Here is a 19,656-nt window from a genome sequence, read left to right as displayed (position 1 = left end):
ACACAATTCAGCGAAGACATCGCCGACTTCATTAGCCCGCACGCCCTCCCCACCGCCGACTACATCCTCCTAGGGGACCTCAACTTCCACCTGGAGAACAACAAGGACTGCAACACCACCACCCTACTGGACAACCTCGCCAACCTCGGACTCAAGCAACTGGTGAACACCCCCACCCACTATGCCGGCCACACTCTTGACCCCGTCTTCTCCTCCAGCAAGCACATCTCCTTCAGCCACTCCACCAGACTCCACTGGACTGACCAAAGCTGCATCCACTTCAGCTTCAGAAGAACAACGACCCACCACCACCCACAACAGATTCCTCGCAGAAATTGGAGCAAGATCACCACCGAGCAGCTCACCACCTCCCTCCTCCAGAACCTTCCAGCCAGCAGAACGGACCCCAATGAAGCAGCCAGCAACCTCACACAGTGGCTCACCAACTGCGCAAATGACCTCGCACCACTGAAGAACCCTCCAAGCAGACCAGGCAGCAAGAAAGCCTCCTGGTTCACCGACGAACTCAAGAACTCCAAGAAGAACTGCCGCACCCTCGAGAAAGCCTGGCACCACGATCAGACCATCCGAAAGGACCGCATCAACCAAACAGGAGGCATCGCCATTGTTCATAAGAACACCATCCGCATCACGACCAGTTCCGACGACAACCTCACAGCCGCCGAACACCTCCACTTCCAGATCCACACCGACCCCAAGACTACACTCAGAGGCACCCTCATCTATAGACCTCCAGGACCTCGCACACAATTCAGCGAAGACGTCACTGACTTCATCAGCCCACACGCCGTCCCTTCCGAGGACTACATTCTACTGGGAGACCTCAACTTCCACCTGGAAAAGAAAAACGAAAGCAACACCACCACCCTTCTGGACAACCTCGCCAATCTCGGACTCAAACAACTTGTAGACACCCCCACCCACTATGCCGGGCACACGCTCGACCCATTCTTCACCTCCAGCAAGCACATCTCCTTCAATCACACCACAACTCTCCATTGGACGGACCACAGCTGCGTTCACTTCAACTACAAAAAGACTACGACCCATAACCACCCACAAACAATTCCCCGCAGAAACTGGAACAAAATCACCACCGACCAGCTCTTCACATCGATTCACCAAAACCCTCCTGCTACCTCATCGGAACCAAACCTTGCAGCCGCCAACCTCACACAATGGATCACCCACAGCGCAGATGAATTAGCACCCTTGAAAAAACATCAAATCAAACAAGGTAGCAAAAAAGGCCCCTGGTTCAACGATGACCTTAAGAAATCCAAGAAGATCTGTCGCACTCTCGAGAAAGCCTGGAGAAAAAACCCAACCACTGACAACCTGGTCACCTTCAAAAACGCCACCCGCAAACACCACCAACTGATCCGATCAACCAAGAAATCAGCATTCAAGGATCGATTAGACAACAACGCCCACAACAGCAAGGAACTATTCAACATCTTCAAACAATTTACCAACCCCACCGCCGGCACCAACGACATCACTCCCTCCCAAGACCTCTGCGACTCCCTCGCCTCATTCTTCCACAACAAAATCGCCGACATACATAACAGCTTTGAAAACCAGCCCGGAGACCAATCCACCCCGCCCACATCCGAACCAAAACGCCCCTCCAACAACCTTTGCGCCTGGAACCCAATCACCACTGAAGACACCATCCGCCTGATGAACTCCATCCACTCAGGATCGCCAACCGACCCATGTCCCCACCACATTTTCAACAAAGCAAACTCCATTATCGCACCCCATCTCCGAGACGTCATCAACTGCTCCCTCAACTCCGCTACCTTCCCAGAAAGCTGGAAACACGCCGAACTCAGCGCCCTCCTGAAGAAACCCACAGCAGACCCCACTGAACTTAAGAATTACCGCCCCATCTCGCTCCTCCCATTCCCTGCCAATGTCATTGAAAAAGCCATCAACAGTCAGCTCGCCGCCTTCCTCGAATCCAACAAATCCCTCGACCCTTCACAGTCCGGCTTTCCGAGCCAAACACAGCACCGAGACCGCCCTCATCGCAGCATCAGACGACATTCGAACACTACTGGACAACGGAGAAACAGCTGCCCTCATGCTACTCGACCTCTCTGCAGCCTTCGACACAGTCTGCCATAGCACCCTTATACAACGCCTCAGCAACGTCGGAATACAAGGAAAAGCATTGGACTGGAACATCTCGTTCCTCGCCGGAAGAACCCAGAGAGTCCGCCTCCCCCTTTTAGATCAGAGGCCACCGAAGTCATCTGCGGCGTACCACAAGGATCATCACTCTTCAACGTATACATGAGTCCCCTCGCATCCATCGCGTGCCAACACAACCTCAACATCATCTCCTACGCAGACGACACCCAGCTGATCCTCTCCCTCACCAAAGACCCAAACACCGCCAAAACCAACCTACACGAAGGGATGAAAGAAGTAGCCGAATGGATGAAGAACAGCCGTTTAAAACTGAACTCTGACAAAACGGAAGTCCTCATCTTAGGATCATCCCCCTCCGCCTGGGACGAATCTTGGTGGCCACCGGCCTTGGGAAACGCACCCACACCCACGGACCATGCACGTAACCTAGGCTTCATCCTGGACTCCTCCCTCTCGATGACCAGACAAGTCAACGCCGTCTCATCATCATGCTTCAACATCCTACGTATGCTCAAAAAAATCTTCCGTTGGATCCCCACCGAAAGAAGAAAGACGGTCACCCATGCACTGGTCACAAGCCGACTGGATTATGGAAACACCCTTTACGCCGAAACCGCAGCCAAACTACAGAAAAAACTCCAACGCATTCAAAACGCCTCAGCCAGACTCATACTAAACATCCCCCGCCAAGCTCACATTTCCAGTCACCTGAAAGACCTCCACTGGCTCCCCGTCAACAAGAGAATAACATTCCGTCTCCTCACCCACGCACACAAAGCCCTCTACGACCTAGGACCCGAATGCCTCAACACGCGCCTGTCCTTCTACACCCCCACCCGCCAACTACGATCGTCCAATCAAGCCCTCGCCGCAATTCCACGCATCCATAGATCTACCCTGGGAGGAAAATCCTTCTCCTACTTAGCGGCCAAAACCTGGAACTCTCTCCCCACCCACCTCCGCCTTACACAGAACCACCTCTCCTTCAGAAAACACCTAAAAACTTGGATATTCGATAAGTAAAGTACCCCCCCCCCCCCTCAAGCGCCTTATGACCCTCTGGGTGAGTAGTGCGCTATACAAATGCTAAACTTGACTTGACTTGACCAGACCACAGAAAACATGACTGCCCTCAAACATGCCACCCGCAAACACCACCAGCTGATCCGCACCACCAAGAAGACAGCATTCACAGAACGACTGGACAACAACGCCCACAACAGCAAGGAACTCTTCAGTATCGTCAAAGAGTTCTCCAAACCCAGCGCCGGAAACAACGACATCACCCCCTCGCAAGACCGCTGCGACTCACTCGCCTCGTTCTTCCACCGCAAGATCACCGATATACACAACAGCTTCAGCGCATCTACCACGTACCCAACCACCGAACAAGACGGAAGTCCTCATCCTGGGATCATCGCCCTCCGCCTGGGACGACTCCTGGTGGCCCCCTGCCCTGGGCACCACTCCCAAGCCAACGGACCATGCACGCAACCTGGGCTTCATCTTGGACTCCTCCCTCTCGATGACCAGACAAGTCAACGCCGCATCATCATCATGCTTCAACACCCTGCGCATGCTCCGTAAGATCTTCCGATGGATCCCCACCGAAACCAGGAAGACGGTCACCCAGGCACTCGTCACCAGCCGACTGGACTACGGAAACACCCTCTACGCCGGAACCACAGCCAAACTCCAGAAAAGACTCCAGCGCATACAGAATGTCTCCGCACGACTCGTCCTGGACGTCCCCCGACACAGCCACATCTCCGACCACCTGAGAGACCTGCACTGGCTCCCAATCAGCAAGAGGATCACGTTCAGGCTCCTCACCCACGCACACAAGGCCCTCCACGACCTGGGCCCCAAGTACCTCAACAACCGCCTGACCTTCTACGCACCCACCCGCCAGCTACGATCGACCAGCCTCGCCCTCGCCGCCGTACCATGCATCCGCAGAGCCACCGCCGGGGGAAGATCCTTCTCCTACCTGGCGGCCAAGACATGGAACTCCCTCCCCATCCACCTTCGACTGACCCAGGATAACCTTTCATTCAGGAAGCTCCTCAAGACCTGGCTCTTTGAGCAGTAGATGACCCTTCCCCTCCCAGCGCCTTGAGACCCTACCGGGTGTGTAGCGCGCTATATAAATGCCCATGATTAATTGATTGATTAACAGCAGACACACAAAAACACACATACAACCTGCACACAAACACACCCACCACACAAACACCCACAACACCATCCCTACACACCACACACCTGCACATCCCACCCCACCCCACCAACACCTTGCACATCACACACCATGGCACCAAAGAAAAATCCCAAGTTCACAGACAGTGAGTTGAAGGTCATGGTGGATGAAATCATCCGTGTAGAACCACATCTCTTCGGTACCCTAGTCCAGCAGACCACCTTGGCAACCAAAAACAACATGTGGGACAGGATAGTGACCAGAGTCAATGCATCAGGGACCGTGCCACGCACCAAACACGAGATCCAGAGGCGGTGGCACGACCTCAAGAAAAGGGTGAAAGGCATCAGGGCCAAGAACCACCTGCGGGCACACCACACTGGCGGTGGCACTCCTCCGGAGCCCATACCATATGCAGCATGGGAGGAGAAGGTGCTGGGCATACTGCACCCTGAGAGCCTGGAAGGAATCGAAGAGGGACTAGAGGCTGGTAAGTACAAACCAATGACCACTATCACACTGCCATGGTCTGCCTTGCACAACTGCTAAGCCACATCTCCCAGGCTCCAATCCATGCATGTGGGCTACATAGTCACCCAAATGTGAAGTCCTGGGCTCAAATGCACCCACCATGACCAAACACAAATGTTGCCTCCTACGTTCCCAGCCTTGCATGTTGTCAAGCAGCCAGCACAACAACTCCCAACAGGTCCCCATGTCGACAGGGAGGGTGGTGGGGTGTGTGTCAGAGGTGGGTGGGGGGTATGAGAGACCAGCACTACAACTCCCCACAGGCCCCCATGTCCACAGGGAGGGTGTTGGGAGTGGGGAGTGTGAGAGACCAGCACTACAACTCCACACAGGCCCCCATGTCCACAGGGAGGGTGGTGGGGGTTGGGGGGTGTGAGAGACCAGCACTACAACTCCCCACAGGTACCCATGTCCACAGGGAGGGTGTTGGGAGTTGGGGAGTATGAGAGAGCAGCACTACAACTCCACACAGGCCCCCATGTCCACAGGGAGGGTGGTGGGGGTTGGGGGGTGTGAGAGACCAGGACTACAACTCCCCACAGGCCCCCATGTCCACAGGGAGGGTGTTGGGAGTTGGGGAGTGTGAGAGACCAGCACTACAACTCCCCACAGGCCCCCATGTCCACAGGGAGGGTGGTGGGAGTTTGGTGGGTGTGAGAGGCCAGCACTACAACTCCCCAGAGGCCCCCATGTCTCATCCCAGAGCAAGATTGAGTCCGCCCACCATTTGCTGACCAGTGCATCTCCTCCTGCAAACTGACAGGTAGATAGACATCTTCACAGGGGGAACATCCAATAGCAGGACAGGACCACACATATCCAAGTATTGCCTTCCCACCTCCACGCCCCCATATTGCCCTGTCCTGTCAACCACAACAACATGATGACAACAACAACCATGTCCTGATTACATTGTGATTTCTAATGTTGGTACCAAAAACATGTAATGTCCACAGCATTGATTCTTAAAATCTTGTCCCGCAGGTGATCGCAACTTGACCTGCGAAAGCATCAACTGCCAGCACCAGTCGCCCCCCTCACAGCCCGGACTCTCTGGGGACGATCCCATTGACAGCTCGGGTGCAGAGGACGATGCTGGCCCAAGCAGACTCCCAGGGCCATCAGGCTCCCAGGACATCCCGGCCTCCACCACCTTGGCCTGTGTCACTACACCAACACCTGCCATTGTGAGCTGTGCAGGTACCACCACCACCACCACCTCCACCACCACTCCTGCCTGTGCCACCCTGCCTGACCCATCGCCCAATGATGGGCCATCGACATCCCAGGCAAGCAGGGAGAGTGGACGGGAGAGGACACAGGTGAGGCCACAGCTCACAACCAGGAGTGCAGTTGTTAGGCGAGGTCGGGAAGGAGACCCACCCCATCTTGGGGCCGAGACCCTGGAAGCCATCGCCAGAGTCCATGCCTCCTATGAGCGGTCGCAGGCACAGGCCGATCGGGCCCACCAAGACTCGCAAGAGAGCAGCCAGCTGTTGCGGTCCATTGACACCCGCATTGGGCAAATTGTGGACCTCATGGGCCAGCAAACTGCTCTGTGGAGGGATTGGTTATCCCGTGCCACACCAGCACCCCCTCACCCAAGTGCCCAGCGGGACAGGTCACCAACACCACCACCACCCACACCTGAGGCCACGGACAGGGAGGTGGCCCCTGACCAACCTGCACTCACAGCTGTCTCCACTCCGGCTCCAAGATGGAGGGGCCCTCCGAGGCTGGATCCAGCTGAGAGCAGTGGAAATGCCCCATCTACCCGCTAGAAGAGGGGCCGCAACTGACTTCACCCTTCCTTGAGCCTGCCATTCACCCTGCCAACTATCCTGCCCCACAATGCCAAGCATTGTCACATGTCTGTTGGACTAGGTGGACATCACACAACGTGGTGTCCCCACGGTGTTTTCATCTGCCATGACCTTCAGCTCCCACTTCCCCCCAACACCTAATTGTAAATATGCACCAACATCAATCCACAACCTGTTAATAAACATCACGTAAACACTCAATGCTGTGTGACCTCCATGTTTTAATCACATGATTGTCTTAGAATTTGTCGTTACCAGGTGCAGGGATCAATGTTTTTGAGAATCATGCCTCTGTGGCAGTGACCTAGGGATAATGAGAGAACAACAAACACAGGTCAGGAAAGTGATTCACACCCATAACAACACACTGTACTGCAACATCCCACAAGCCACACTCATCACTAATTAAGTGGATCACAGGACACACATCAGGGATCTTTGCAATGTACACCATCTACCACACACATTTGCAAACAGAACATTCCAGAACAGGCAGCATAGACACACCACATCCACACTCCACCAGCAAACATACATTACGCATTGTCTAGCTGCACAAGAGGTAGTTACTTACATTGAAGGAAAATTGCGATCAATGAGCTGACGCCTCTGGTCCACACCTTCTTCCTCACCACTATCCTCATTAGTGGACATGGGTGGGATGGGAGGCGGAGCAACCTGTTGGTCTTCAGGGTCCATGATCAGTTCAATGTTATTGCGCAAGGCCAGGTTGTGGAGCATGCAGCAGGCAATCACGATTTTGCATACTTTGGCTGGTGAGTATGGCAGGGCCCCTCCGGTTTTATCCAGGCAGCGAAACCTAGACTTCAGCAGTCCAAAAGTACGTTCCACCACTTGACGTGTCCTCCCATGGGCATCATTATAACGCATTTCACCAGGGGTAGTAGGATTCCGTATGGGGCTTAGCAGCCACGGCCGGTTTGGGTACGCAGAGTCGCCTAGGTGGAGGGATGACAGACACAAATATCATTACCAGGATTGGTGGGAACACCATGCCACACATACAACACAATTGTCCTCACAGCATACTCACCTACAAGTCACGCACGTTCTGGACGCAGATTAGCCATCAGTTGGGGCACAATACTGCTCCGCAGGATGTGTGAGTCATGCGCGGAGCCTGGAAATCTGGCACACACATGGGAGATGATGTTGTCAGCCAGGCACACCACTTGCACGTTGATCGAATGGTAGTGCTTTCGATTGCGATATACAGGTTCACGTGCCTGGGGTTGAATGAGAGCAATATGTGTGCCATCAATGGAACCCACTACGTGTGGTATCTGGGCCAGGGCATAGAAGTCCCCTTTTACTGCTGCCAACTCTGCTGGCCGTGGAAAATGGATGTAATCATCCTTTTAAAGCATCATGGCATTCAGAACATCCCGCAGTACCATGTTGAACATGGATTGTGACATCCCCCCAGCATGTCCAACTGTGTACTGGAAAGTGCCAGTTGCAAAGAAGTGAATTGCCGCCATCACCTTTGCTGTGGGTGTAATAGCTCCTGGATATGTCCTGCGTGGCTGCAGATGAGGTGACAATTGGGCTACAAGCTCATGCAATCTACGTCGATCAAGCCGGAATTTGCAGATCACCTCCTCGTCAACCATGTCCTCCAGCACAGTGTATGGTCGATGCACATTTGGAGCCCTCCTGTGTGGGAGCAGATGGTAGCAGATGTCAATTGACCAACAACGCATAGCTGTGCCACACTATCACATCTTGACCAACACAATGCAAATACGACATGTTGCAGACAATGATTATATGTGTGACGTGACCAATATATAAGGCAAAACAGATAACTATACACACAATGTTCACCCACAAACATCATGTGTGCAAACATGTCCAATGTAATGTGCACACATGTCTAAAGAACTGCCAACAACACATGAATGAGGGCCCAAATGTGGACAAGCGTCACCACAGACACACATGCACGTGCAAACACAACACAAACATGGAACACACCCTCCTTGTCTTCATGCACCCATGACCCCACCTACAATGCTGGGCATCCTCACATGACATGCATGGGTACACAACAACAGACACGCATACACAGAATGCATGTACACCCCCATCATTGTTACTTGCACACACAAACCACACACTCACAACAGCTTCTGAATGTGGGTACACACCCTTGATATACTGTGTAGATGTGTACAAATGGAAATGTGTGTCCGCAAATCCAAGACGTCAACACGTCGCCATGCACATCTGACGCAACTTGGGTGCACATCACTAGCCTTTGTTAACCACTGGCAAGGTCAACAGTATGAGCACACATGCAACAAATGGACATGAATGTCACACGTGGACACGGGCCATTGACTTGACATAATTATTCTTGCAGCATTCCGGACATGTCCTGACACACATGTACAACTATGAACATAACATGTGTGCGGAGACATGCAGTGTGTGTACATACGCCACCTGGGGACACCTTCCACCAACACAGAAGATGATAGTTGATACAGCAATTAAGCATGACATATGCTGTATGGTCCTGGACCATCACGGTCACACCCCGCAAAACGCATGTGTGCACTACTGCGACGGTGCATCATTTGAAAATAATCACTCACTGGCGTCGCTATGGCGGTGCACGCATTCCGTGGGGACGGTGCAGGCTAACACATAAATTTGAATATGCAATTCAAAGTGGCAGTTGATACCCCCCTTACAGTGACATTGCAGCACCCACCGCAGCCCGCCGGTCCTGGCCGGTCACCCACCGCCGGTCCTTGCCGCTCACCCACCGCCAGCACCCGGTGGTGGGTGACCGGGCAGGACCGGCGGTGGGTGACCGGGCAGGAGTGGTGGTGGGTAACCGGCCAGGGCCACCCATGCCATGGTGACCTCAATGCACAGGCTGCTCACCCACCGCCAGCACCTGGCGTGGGTGACCGGCCAGGACCGGTGGTGGGTGACCGGCCAGGACCGGCGGTGGGTGACCGGCCCGGACCGGCGGTGGGTGACCGGGCAGGAGCGGCGGTGGGTGACCAGGCAGGAGTGGCGGTGGGTGACCGGGCAGGACCGGCGGTGGGTGACCGGGCAGGAGCGGCAGTGGGTGACTGGCCAGGGCCACCCATGCCATGGTGACCTCAATGCACAGGCCGCTCACCCACCGCCAGCACCCGGCTGTGGGTGACCGGCCAGGACTGGCGGTGGGTGACCGGGCAGGACCGGCGGTGGGTGACCGGGCAGGAGCGGCAGTGGGTGACCGGCCAGGGCCACCCTTGCCATGGTGACCTCAATGCACAGGCCGCTCACCCACCGCCAGCACCCGGCGGTGGGTGACCGGCCAGGACTGGTGGTGGATGACCAGCCAGGACAGGCGGTGGGTGACCGGGCAGGAGCGGCGGTGGGTGACCGGCCAGGGCCACCCATGCCATGGTGACCTCAATGCACAGGCCGCTCACCCACCGCCAGCACCCGGCGGTGGGTGACCAGCCAGGACTTGCGGTGGATGACCGGCCAGGACCGGCGGGCTGCGGTGGGTGCTGCAATGTGACTGTAAAGGGGGTATCAACTGCCATTTCGAATTGCATATGCAAATGTATGTGTTAGCCTGCACTGCCCCCGCAGAATGCGTGCACCACCATAGCGACGCCAGTGAGTGAATATTTTCAAATGATGCACCATCGCCGTAGCGCACACATGCGGTTGCCGGTGTGTGACCGTGATGGTCCGTGCACATGTAGCCAATGGAAACAGGTTACGCGGGGCGCGTAAGCGCATTCAAAAATAGCGCAAGCCATGCACCGCCACACCAGGGCGAGTCATTGGCTCTTTTTGAATGATGCATCCAGGGAAAACCAATTGCTGCAGACGTGTACCACAGATATGAGCTCAGGGCCCTATATATGTGTGAATTTCTGCAGCACACATTCACTGCTTCCAGCCACTGCTGCCTGCGACCGTCACCTCGACCTGCTGCTGCTGAGCTATCCAACAACTGCTGCCTGCGACCGTCACCTCGACCTGCTGCTACTGAGCTAAATAATCACTCACTGGCATCGCTATGGCGGTGCACGCATTCCGCGGGGACGGTGCATGCCATGGTGACCTCAATGCACAGGCCGCTCACCCACCGCCAGCACCCGGCGGTGGGTGACCGGCCAGGACTGGCGGTGGATGACCGGCCAGGACCGGCGGGCTGCGGTGGGTGCTGCAATGTGACTGTAAGGGGGGTATCAACTGCCATTTCGAATTGCATATGCAATTGTATGTGTTAGCCTGCACCGCCCCCGCGGAATGCGTGCACCGCCATAGCGATGCCAGTGAGTGATTATTTTCAAATGATGCACCGTCGCGGTAGCGCACACATGCGGTTGCCGGTGTGTGACCGTGACGGTCCGTGCACATGTAGCCAATGGAAACAGGTTACGCGGGGCGCGTAAGCGCATTCAAAAATAGCGGAAGCCATGCACCGCCACATCAGGGTGAGTCATTGGCTCTTTTTGAATGATGCATCCAGGGAAAACCGATTGCTGCAGACGTGTGCCACAGATATGAGCTCAGGGCCCTATATATGTGTGAATTTCTGCAGCACACATTCACTGCTTCCAGCCACTGCTGCCTGCGACCGTCACCTCGACCTGCTGCTGCTGAGCTATCCAACAACTGCTGCCTGCGACCGTCACCTCGACCTGCTGCTGCTGAGCTATCCAACAACTACTGCCTGCGACCGTCACTTCGACCTGCTGCTGCTGAGCTATCCAACAACTGCTGCTGTAGTGCCACAGTCCTGGACCTTGCCATGCATAGAGTGTGAGAGATCCGGTCTCGTCCCTTCACCGCAGCGGAGCTGGATGTCCTTGTGGACGGTGTGCTCAGCCACTATGAATGGCTCTACGGTGCCCCCGGACAGGTGGTAAGTGCAGTGGGTAACATGTTGGCATGAGGTGGTCAATGACTCCTGGCTTCTGCAAGCTTGGCGGTGTGCTGTGGGACCTTCACATGTGTTGTACTGAGCATGGCTGCATGAAGATACGTGTTTCTACGATGCTTGTGAATGTCAAACTGTCCACTGACGTTCCCCTCTTGTCTCTCATCATGGTAGGTCAAGCTGCACCTTCGCAAGGCCGTGTGGAGGACCATAGCACGTGATGTACGGGCAGTGGGGGTGTGCAATAGACGACACACGCACTGCCACAAGCGCTGGGACGACATATCCAGGCTCAGCAAGAATGTTGCGGAGATGACACTGGGGATGATTACAAGGTCAACCCGCCTTGCCCGACGCACCATGACCCCTCTAATGCATCGTATAATTGCTGTGAGGCATTCTGACCTGTCCGCCCGGCTGGGAGGGGATCAACAGCAAACTAGCGGTAAGCAGACTGTATGTGTCTGTAACTTGTGAGTGCATGCATGTATTGGTGCTCAGACACAGAAGTGACATCCGTGGTGCGTATGTTTTGCAGAAATTGCATGTTGGTGCCATTAGCGGAGTGAGCGTTAGCCTCCATGTCCGCCAGGTGGACATACCAGTTGATTTGTAGTTGAGGGTTCCAGGACATGCCGTTGAGGTCTGTGGTCTCATGGCATGACATGTGTGGTGGTCTGCATGCACTTGCCCTGTTTGTATGATGTACATGTTTCCCAGGCACCCCCGGTTCTTTGATATGAGGATGTCTGGTAGGGGTGGTTCATGTGCAGGATGGGTGCTACATGTTATTCGACTGTAAGGAAAGTTGTGAATTTGTAACCTTCAGTACGTGAGTGTGGCACTTAGGTTAACATCTCTTCCCTCTCTTTCAGCTTTGGCCGAGGGCACTGACCCACAGACGACGGAGATGAGTGGTGGCAATGCATCCGGATACGAGATCACACACACGCAGACTGACACTGAAGAGGGCAGCCCCGGAGAGGGGGACAGAACCGTCCCTGAGGACTCACATGTGGAGACACCAACGTCCTCATCTTCAGACAGTGTTGGTGAGTCAGCACTGTTGTCACAGACAGGGAGTGGGCAATCAACACCTTCAGTCGGTACACAGCACACAGGGCCCACACTGCCACCAACTGCAACAAGTACTGCTCGTGCTCACCAGAGTAGGGGGAGCAGAGTTGCCTTCGGTGCAGGCACCACTGCCCCTGTGCCACAAAGTGCACTTTGTGCTGAGGCTGTTGATCTGCTGCGACAGCTGTGTTTAGGGCAGACCAACATGATCAATGTATTCCAAGACCACGATAGGAAGTTGGGGCAGGTGGTAGCATTCATGGAGGGGGTGCATGGCGATGTTGCTGGTCTCCACAGAACAGTTCAGTCATTAGCAAACACTGTGTCTTCAGCCATTCTTCAGTCGCATGGACAGGGTGCTACTTCTGTTCCCCCATCCACACCACTAGATGTCTCAGGGGAGAGTGAAATTTCAGACCAGGCGTGATTTTTGGGGTATTGCACTAGAAGCAGCCATAGGCAGCAAGACAGGGCACGGAGGGCACCGTCACCATCCCCTAGGACAGGGAAATCTTTCACCCATCATGACATGAGCTACACTGGAGTTGACACACAGGATCCTCAAGGGGTGTTGGGGGAAAGGGATTCACATGTAACACACGCATCTCCCTCTAAAGGTACTCCCAACGCAAGGGCACCTCCCAAGTCCAGGGACACTCCCAAGGACAAGGACACTACACAGAAAAGGGCACCTCCCAAGAGCAGGGACACTCCCAAGGACAAGGACGCTTCAAAGGAAAGGGCAACTCCCAAGAGCAGGGACACTCCCAAGGACAAGGACGCTTCAAAGGAAAGGGCAACTCCCAAGAGCAGGGACACTCACAAGGACAAGGATGCTTCAAAGGAAAGGGCATCTCCCAAGAGCAGGGACACTCACAAGGACAAGGACACTACAAAGGAAAGGGCACCTTCCAAGAGCAGGGACACTCCCAAGGACAAGGACGCTTCAAAGGAAAGGGCCCCTCCCAAGAGCAGGGACACTCCCAAGGACAAGGACGCTTTCAAGGAAAGGGCACCTCCCAAGAGCAGGGACACTACCAAGCACAAGGACGCTTCAAAGGAAAGGGCACCTCCCAAGAGCAGGGACATTCCCAAGGACAAGGACGCTTCAAAGGAAAAGGCACCTCCCAAGAGCAGGGACACTCACAAGGACAAGGACACTTCAAAGGACAGGTACACTACAATGGACAAGTCTGCTCCCAGGGACAGGGCACCGCCCAGGGATCAGGGACATTCCACAGACAGGACACCTCCTACGGCCAAGGCACATCCCAGGGCCAAGGGTTCTCCCATGGACACGAGCTCCATCAAGATAAGGCATACATCACCCCTGGCTGCCCTGAGGCTGATGTTGTTGAAGGAACGTAAAACACATGTGTCAGCAGTGGAGTCCCCACATACCTCAACTCCCATCCTCACCCTGCAGAAGCAGAAGAAGGAGTACACTGTTGTTGCATCCCCCATTACACATGATGCAGAGGGCAGAAGGCAGGGCCACAGCAAACGTCAAGCAGGGTCCAGCACGTCCCCAGAGAGCAGACCACCACAAGCACATGATCCACCTTTGATGTCTGATGAGGCCACACCACTTACCAGTCCAGTCATGTCCAGGGTGCCCCTACATTTCACAAAGAAACGGAGACACACACCAGTGAGACCTGAACACCCCAATGTCGCTCCAGTACAGCTGTCCCCAGCTCCCAGAGCCACCCTGCCTCCTAGCCCATACAGCCCTATGGCTCATCATTTCAGTGGTCCTAGTGGGTCAGCTGCAGTTCACTCTCATGTGTCAGATAGTGGCTCTGTGTCTGTTGTTCGCTGTCATGCATCATGTAGTAGCACAGTGTCAGTTGTGCCCTCTCCTGTTTCAGATACTGGCACTGTGTGTGTCAGCCACTCTCATGTGTCAGATGCTGGCATGGTATTTGTTGGTCAATGTACAGGGACAAGTCCTGGCAGTGTGTCTGGGTTTATGGCTCATGTGTCAGTCACTAGAGCTGTGGCTGTGTCCCACACTCCTGTTTCTGGTGCTGGCAGTGTGCCTGGGTCTATGGCTCATGTGTCAGTCACTAGAGCTGTGGCTGTGTCCCACACTCCTGTTTCTGGTGCTGGCAGTGTGTCTGGGTCTATGGCTCATGTGTCAGTCACTAGAGCTGTGGCTGTGTCTCAAACTCCTGTTTCTGGTGCTAGCAGTGTGTCTGGGTCTATGGCTCATGTGTCAGTCACTACATCTGTGGCTGTGTCTCACACTCCTGCTTCTGGTGCTGGCAGTGTGCCTGGGTCTATGGCTCATGTGTCAGTCACTAGAGCTGTGGCTGTGTCCCACACTCCTGTTTCTGGTGCTGGCAGTGTGTCTGGGTCTATGGCTCATGTGTCAGTCACTAGAGCTGTGGCTGTGTCTCAAACTCCTGTTTCTGGTGCTAGCAGTGTGTCTGGGTCTATGGCTCATGTGTCAGTCACTACATCTGTGGCTGTGTCTCACACTCCTGCTTCTGGTGCTGGCAGTGTGTCTGGGTCTATGGCTCATGTGTCAGTCACTAGAGCTGTGGCTGTGTCTCATACTCCTGTTTCTGGTGCTGGTAGTGTGTCTGGGTCTATGGCTCATGTGTTAGACTCTAGAGCTGTGGCTGTGGCTGTGTCTCACACTCCTGTTTCTGGTGCTGGCAGGGTTCATTCCTATCGTCACTGATAATGCCATTATCATCCATTAATACAGGCTCATTAACAATGTCTAAATCATCCTGTGGTGGCTCAACATATTCCAAATACACGTGACTCTCCTCAAGAGATAGACCGGTCAGTTCACCCCCCTTGCTGGACGTCAAGAACACTGGGTTTTGAAGTGATTGTCGAAGAAGTTGCGGCTTTTTTATCGGCAGCCACTTGGAAAATCTATGGTATCTTAGGTGTCACTTGTACCATGCCCTTGTCCTGTACAGTACTCGCCAGGTGCTCAGCGCCAGACATTTCTTTGGAGCTCTTTGCGACGAGTTCCTACCGCAGACTCCCCAGTGGCTCTTGTTTTCCCACCTCGCGCAACTTTAGGTGCCATGCCAGACAACCTACAGTGTCCCAGAAAAACCGAGAACAGTAGATTTCAAAGAGCCCAGCTGCTTATTTTAATATAATGAAGCCCAACAGAAAAAAATCCAATGAAAAGTTAATGTACTTTTACACGTGAACTCACCGGAGCCTTGTAACCTGAGCCGCTCTCCCGTAGTCTGCTCACAGCCTGGCATCAATGTCTTTGTAGCACGAATTTATCAGAATTTATCAGAAAGTAACTTTATAGCAACGGATTTAACAGAAGATGCTGCCTCTCCACAACAGTAAAGGTTAAATACTCCACTGATTTCACTGCTTTCGATATTAGGCTTTTCCAAGCCCGGCCGCGAGCTCAGCAGTAGACTCCATTAGCAGCCGTTAGCAAGCCGACTCAGGTGCGGCTGAAGTCCGGATGCCACTCCCCTTCTACCATTGCAGTTTTCGCTAGTTTTACAGTGGGAAGCGCGGCGGTTCCTTTTTACTGCCCGACTTAAAAAAAACTTCAGTACGTGCAGCAGAAACACTCGGAGCGAATCCCCAATCCACTCCAGCCAACACCGCTGCTGCTGCCACCGTTACCGCTTTGCAGCCTCCTCCATGGAACAGAAGGGAAAGGCGAGGTAACCAGGAGCTGCTCACAGACACGTCCGCCGTGCGGACGCCATCTTGCCTCCGTTTACCATCCACCGGACCCATCTTTTTGTTTTAAAATATATTAGTATTATTTGTTTGTTTGTTTAATTTTATATCATGTGTTTATACATAGATTTTTTAAACAATTGTAATATGTTTAATATTTTTTTCATTTTGTTATATTTAATTATTTTTTGTGCTTGTGTTCTAATATTATTAATATTTTACTTATAAATATATTATATGCATGCTTTTTTATAACAGTAAATTAAAATATATATTTTTAGTAATTGTGTTAAATTATATATAGCTGTATAGGTATATGTATGTGTATGTATGTATATTTATGTATGTATGTATATGTGGGGCATAAAGTGCAGCATTAAATATGCAAAAAAGAAGCAGAGAACTCTGGTTAGTTCCAAAGTTTAGGTGGAGAGCAGATCCTATGTAGAGCACCATACAACACCAGCGACACTCTGAATTTGCTCACCTGAAATGTTTGCTTTTCTATCAGAGTATTTAAGCATAGGATTAGCACACTGCCATCCACACCAATATGGAAAGGGACAAAGTATTTTGCCATTTCTACAGCAAAGTCTTTAAGCATTGGGACTAGTACAGTGCTATTCATGCCAAACTGAAAAATGACATAAACCTTTTGCCACTCCAGGCACTGTATTACAGCTTTGTATTAGTTAAAAACCATCCAATTCAACCTGAAATGAATAAAAGCAACCCTTGACATCTGTTTTGCTATAATTCTACTCTTCAGCGAGGTTTAGCTTTGTCCAGACACAAAGGGTGTACTCAGTATAAGTCAAAACAATACCCTTTTAAGGATAGGTTGCTGCATTAATTATGCAAAAAAGAAGCAGATTACTCTGAATAGTTCCCAAGTCTAGGTCTTGAGCAGCGCCTATGTACAGCACCCTACAACACAAGCTACACTCTGAATTTGCTCATCTCAAATGTATGCTTTTCTTTTTTCTTTTTTCTTTTTTTATATGTTTTTATTATTTTTCTTTGACAAGATACACATAAACATGTAACATTAAGAACGTTTCGCTCTTTCATTTGGCATACACGTATTACATAAAAGCGTTTGGTAGATGGTTCTTGGTTGGCATTTGAATGTCCCTATGAGCAGGCGGCCTTTATGGTACCGTTGAACAGGACCATCATCTTACAGTCATGTGCTTGGTTATAACATATATCGTAAACATATAACATATAGGCCTTCAGCTATTGGTTGTGGATCGACCGTCGAACACTGTGGGTGGTTCTCGCTGTTTGCTTTCTCGCTGCTATCTATGGTGGTTTGTATGGGGCAAGGAAGCTGTCTAAGGATGACCACATCTCTCTGTTGGTGTTTCTCCAGGGTGTGTGTCTTAGTGCAGTTGAGTCGGCTCCTCTTAGGTACGTCACCCAGTTCAGCCATTCTTTAAAGGTGGCCTTGGTGGTGTCTTTCCACTTGGCAAGCACTGTTTTTGTTGCACTAGTGAGGAGGAAGTCAAGAAGGTCTCTGTCTTGTTGTGAGGAAACGTCTGTGTTGAGGTGTGCTGTGGTTATAGTGCTGAATTCTTGTTTCAGGGTGCAACCTAGGACCTTGTTCATATAGTTGAACACCTTCTTCCAGAATTTGCTAACCTTGCTGCAGTAGAAGATAAGGGTGGCTAGGTCCCCTGTTTCTCTATCACAGTTCCAGCATTGGTTATTCTCTCTTAGACCTAGCTTCGCTAGCTTAACTGGTGTCCAGTATGCTTGATGCAGCAGCCAACATTTTGTTTGGACTAGCACCGGTGATATTATGTTGCGTGTAGGGGCCCTCCATATGGTCTGTATTTCTTGTTCTGTAAGTTTCGAGCCTATCTGTGTTTCCCAGTAGCCTGTGCTTTTGGCGTTGAGTTTTGTGGATGTTGGGCGGAGCAGTTTGTACAGCTGTGATACTTCGTGACCGGTCTTGTTTATGTTTTCCATGTATTGGAATATTGAGGGAGTTAGCCTATATATCACTTCCTCTGAGGTTTGACTTAAACCTTACATACCTCGCTGATGTAGTCTGTCTGAAGCCTATCTTATAATGGACAATACTCTGGTTAAATGAGGACGTGGCTCCATATAGAGACTATGTCAGTGAGATAATCGACAATCGCCTGGCACTCACGATCCCCAGGTATCTCACATCAAAACCTGGCTGTCCAAGCGTTGCCTTTCTGCATACTGTCAGAATTCTTCTTCCATGCCCAAGTATGCCAATGAAACTGTTAAATCATGTTATTGGAACTTTGTTTTCTGCAATAGGATTTCCATTGCTCCTGCGGGTAGTTTATCTGATCTTTATTTATCCACCAAGTGTGAGTCCCACTTTGAAGATTTTATGGACTTTTTGAGTGTCTCTTCAGTGAGATCTTTGTTTATTAAGTTCAGACTTGGAACACTCCCACTGGCTGTCTTTACAGGCACATGGAATACAATCTCTGCTATGGCCAACAATAATGTATGCCCTATGGGATGTCCAAATATTGAAAATGAAGAACATGTCTTATTCTCTTGTACTGTTTAAGCTAAGCAGCGCACAAGTTGGATCATCTCTCTTTGCCAGCTCTTCCACTTAGAGAACTGACATTTACCTTTAAGAATCTGTTAGTCATATGCTAGGCCCAGTGTTCAATGTGATATATTACACAAACAGTTGTTGGGGCAAGTGCCTTTTAGAGCTGTGACCTGTACAATACTAGACTATATTGGTTAAACTTTTAATACCTTTTTACACTGTGCACTTTAACACACTTGTAAAACCTAGTGATATGAGGGAAACCCAAATTCAGAATATTACTTTAGCTGTCCGATAGCACAGTTGGGCCACTGAGAGCTTATTTTAGGCTACTGTTAGAAGATGCCCATCTGTGATGCTGTTAGGACAACGGGGTATCTCTGCATTTCCTTTTATTAATTGCAAACATTGTGATCCTAATTATGTTTTTATGAAGGGTTTTATAATTTTGTTGTTTTAACTTCGCTCAGGAATGTTGGCTGCTGAATGTTTCTTTTTTTCTGAGATTTGTATGTTCTTATCATGTGTTTATTTTATTATTTTTCCTTTGTATGTGCTGTGTTATTGTGTACTTTTATGGCTCTTTTGAGCTGAAATAAAGATGATGATCGTGATGGTGTCCATACCATACTGATAAATTCCAAGATAATTGTATTTCCTCTGTATGTTGCCTACATTTACT

This window comes from Lissotriton helveticus, chromosome 5_1 (genome assembly GCF_964261635.1).
Source record: "Lissotriton helveticus chromosome 5_1, aLisHel1.1, whole genome shotgun sequence".
Lineage (NCBI taxonomy): Eukaryota > Metazoa > Chordata > Amphibia > Caudata > Salamandridae > Lissotriton > Lissotriton helveticus.
The sequence above is the reverse complement of the archived record's forward strand: the minus strand, read 5'-3'. Positions refer to the sequence as shown.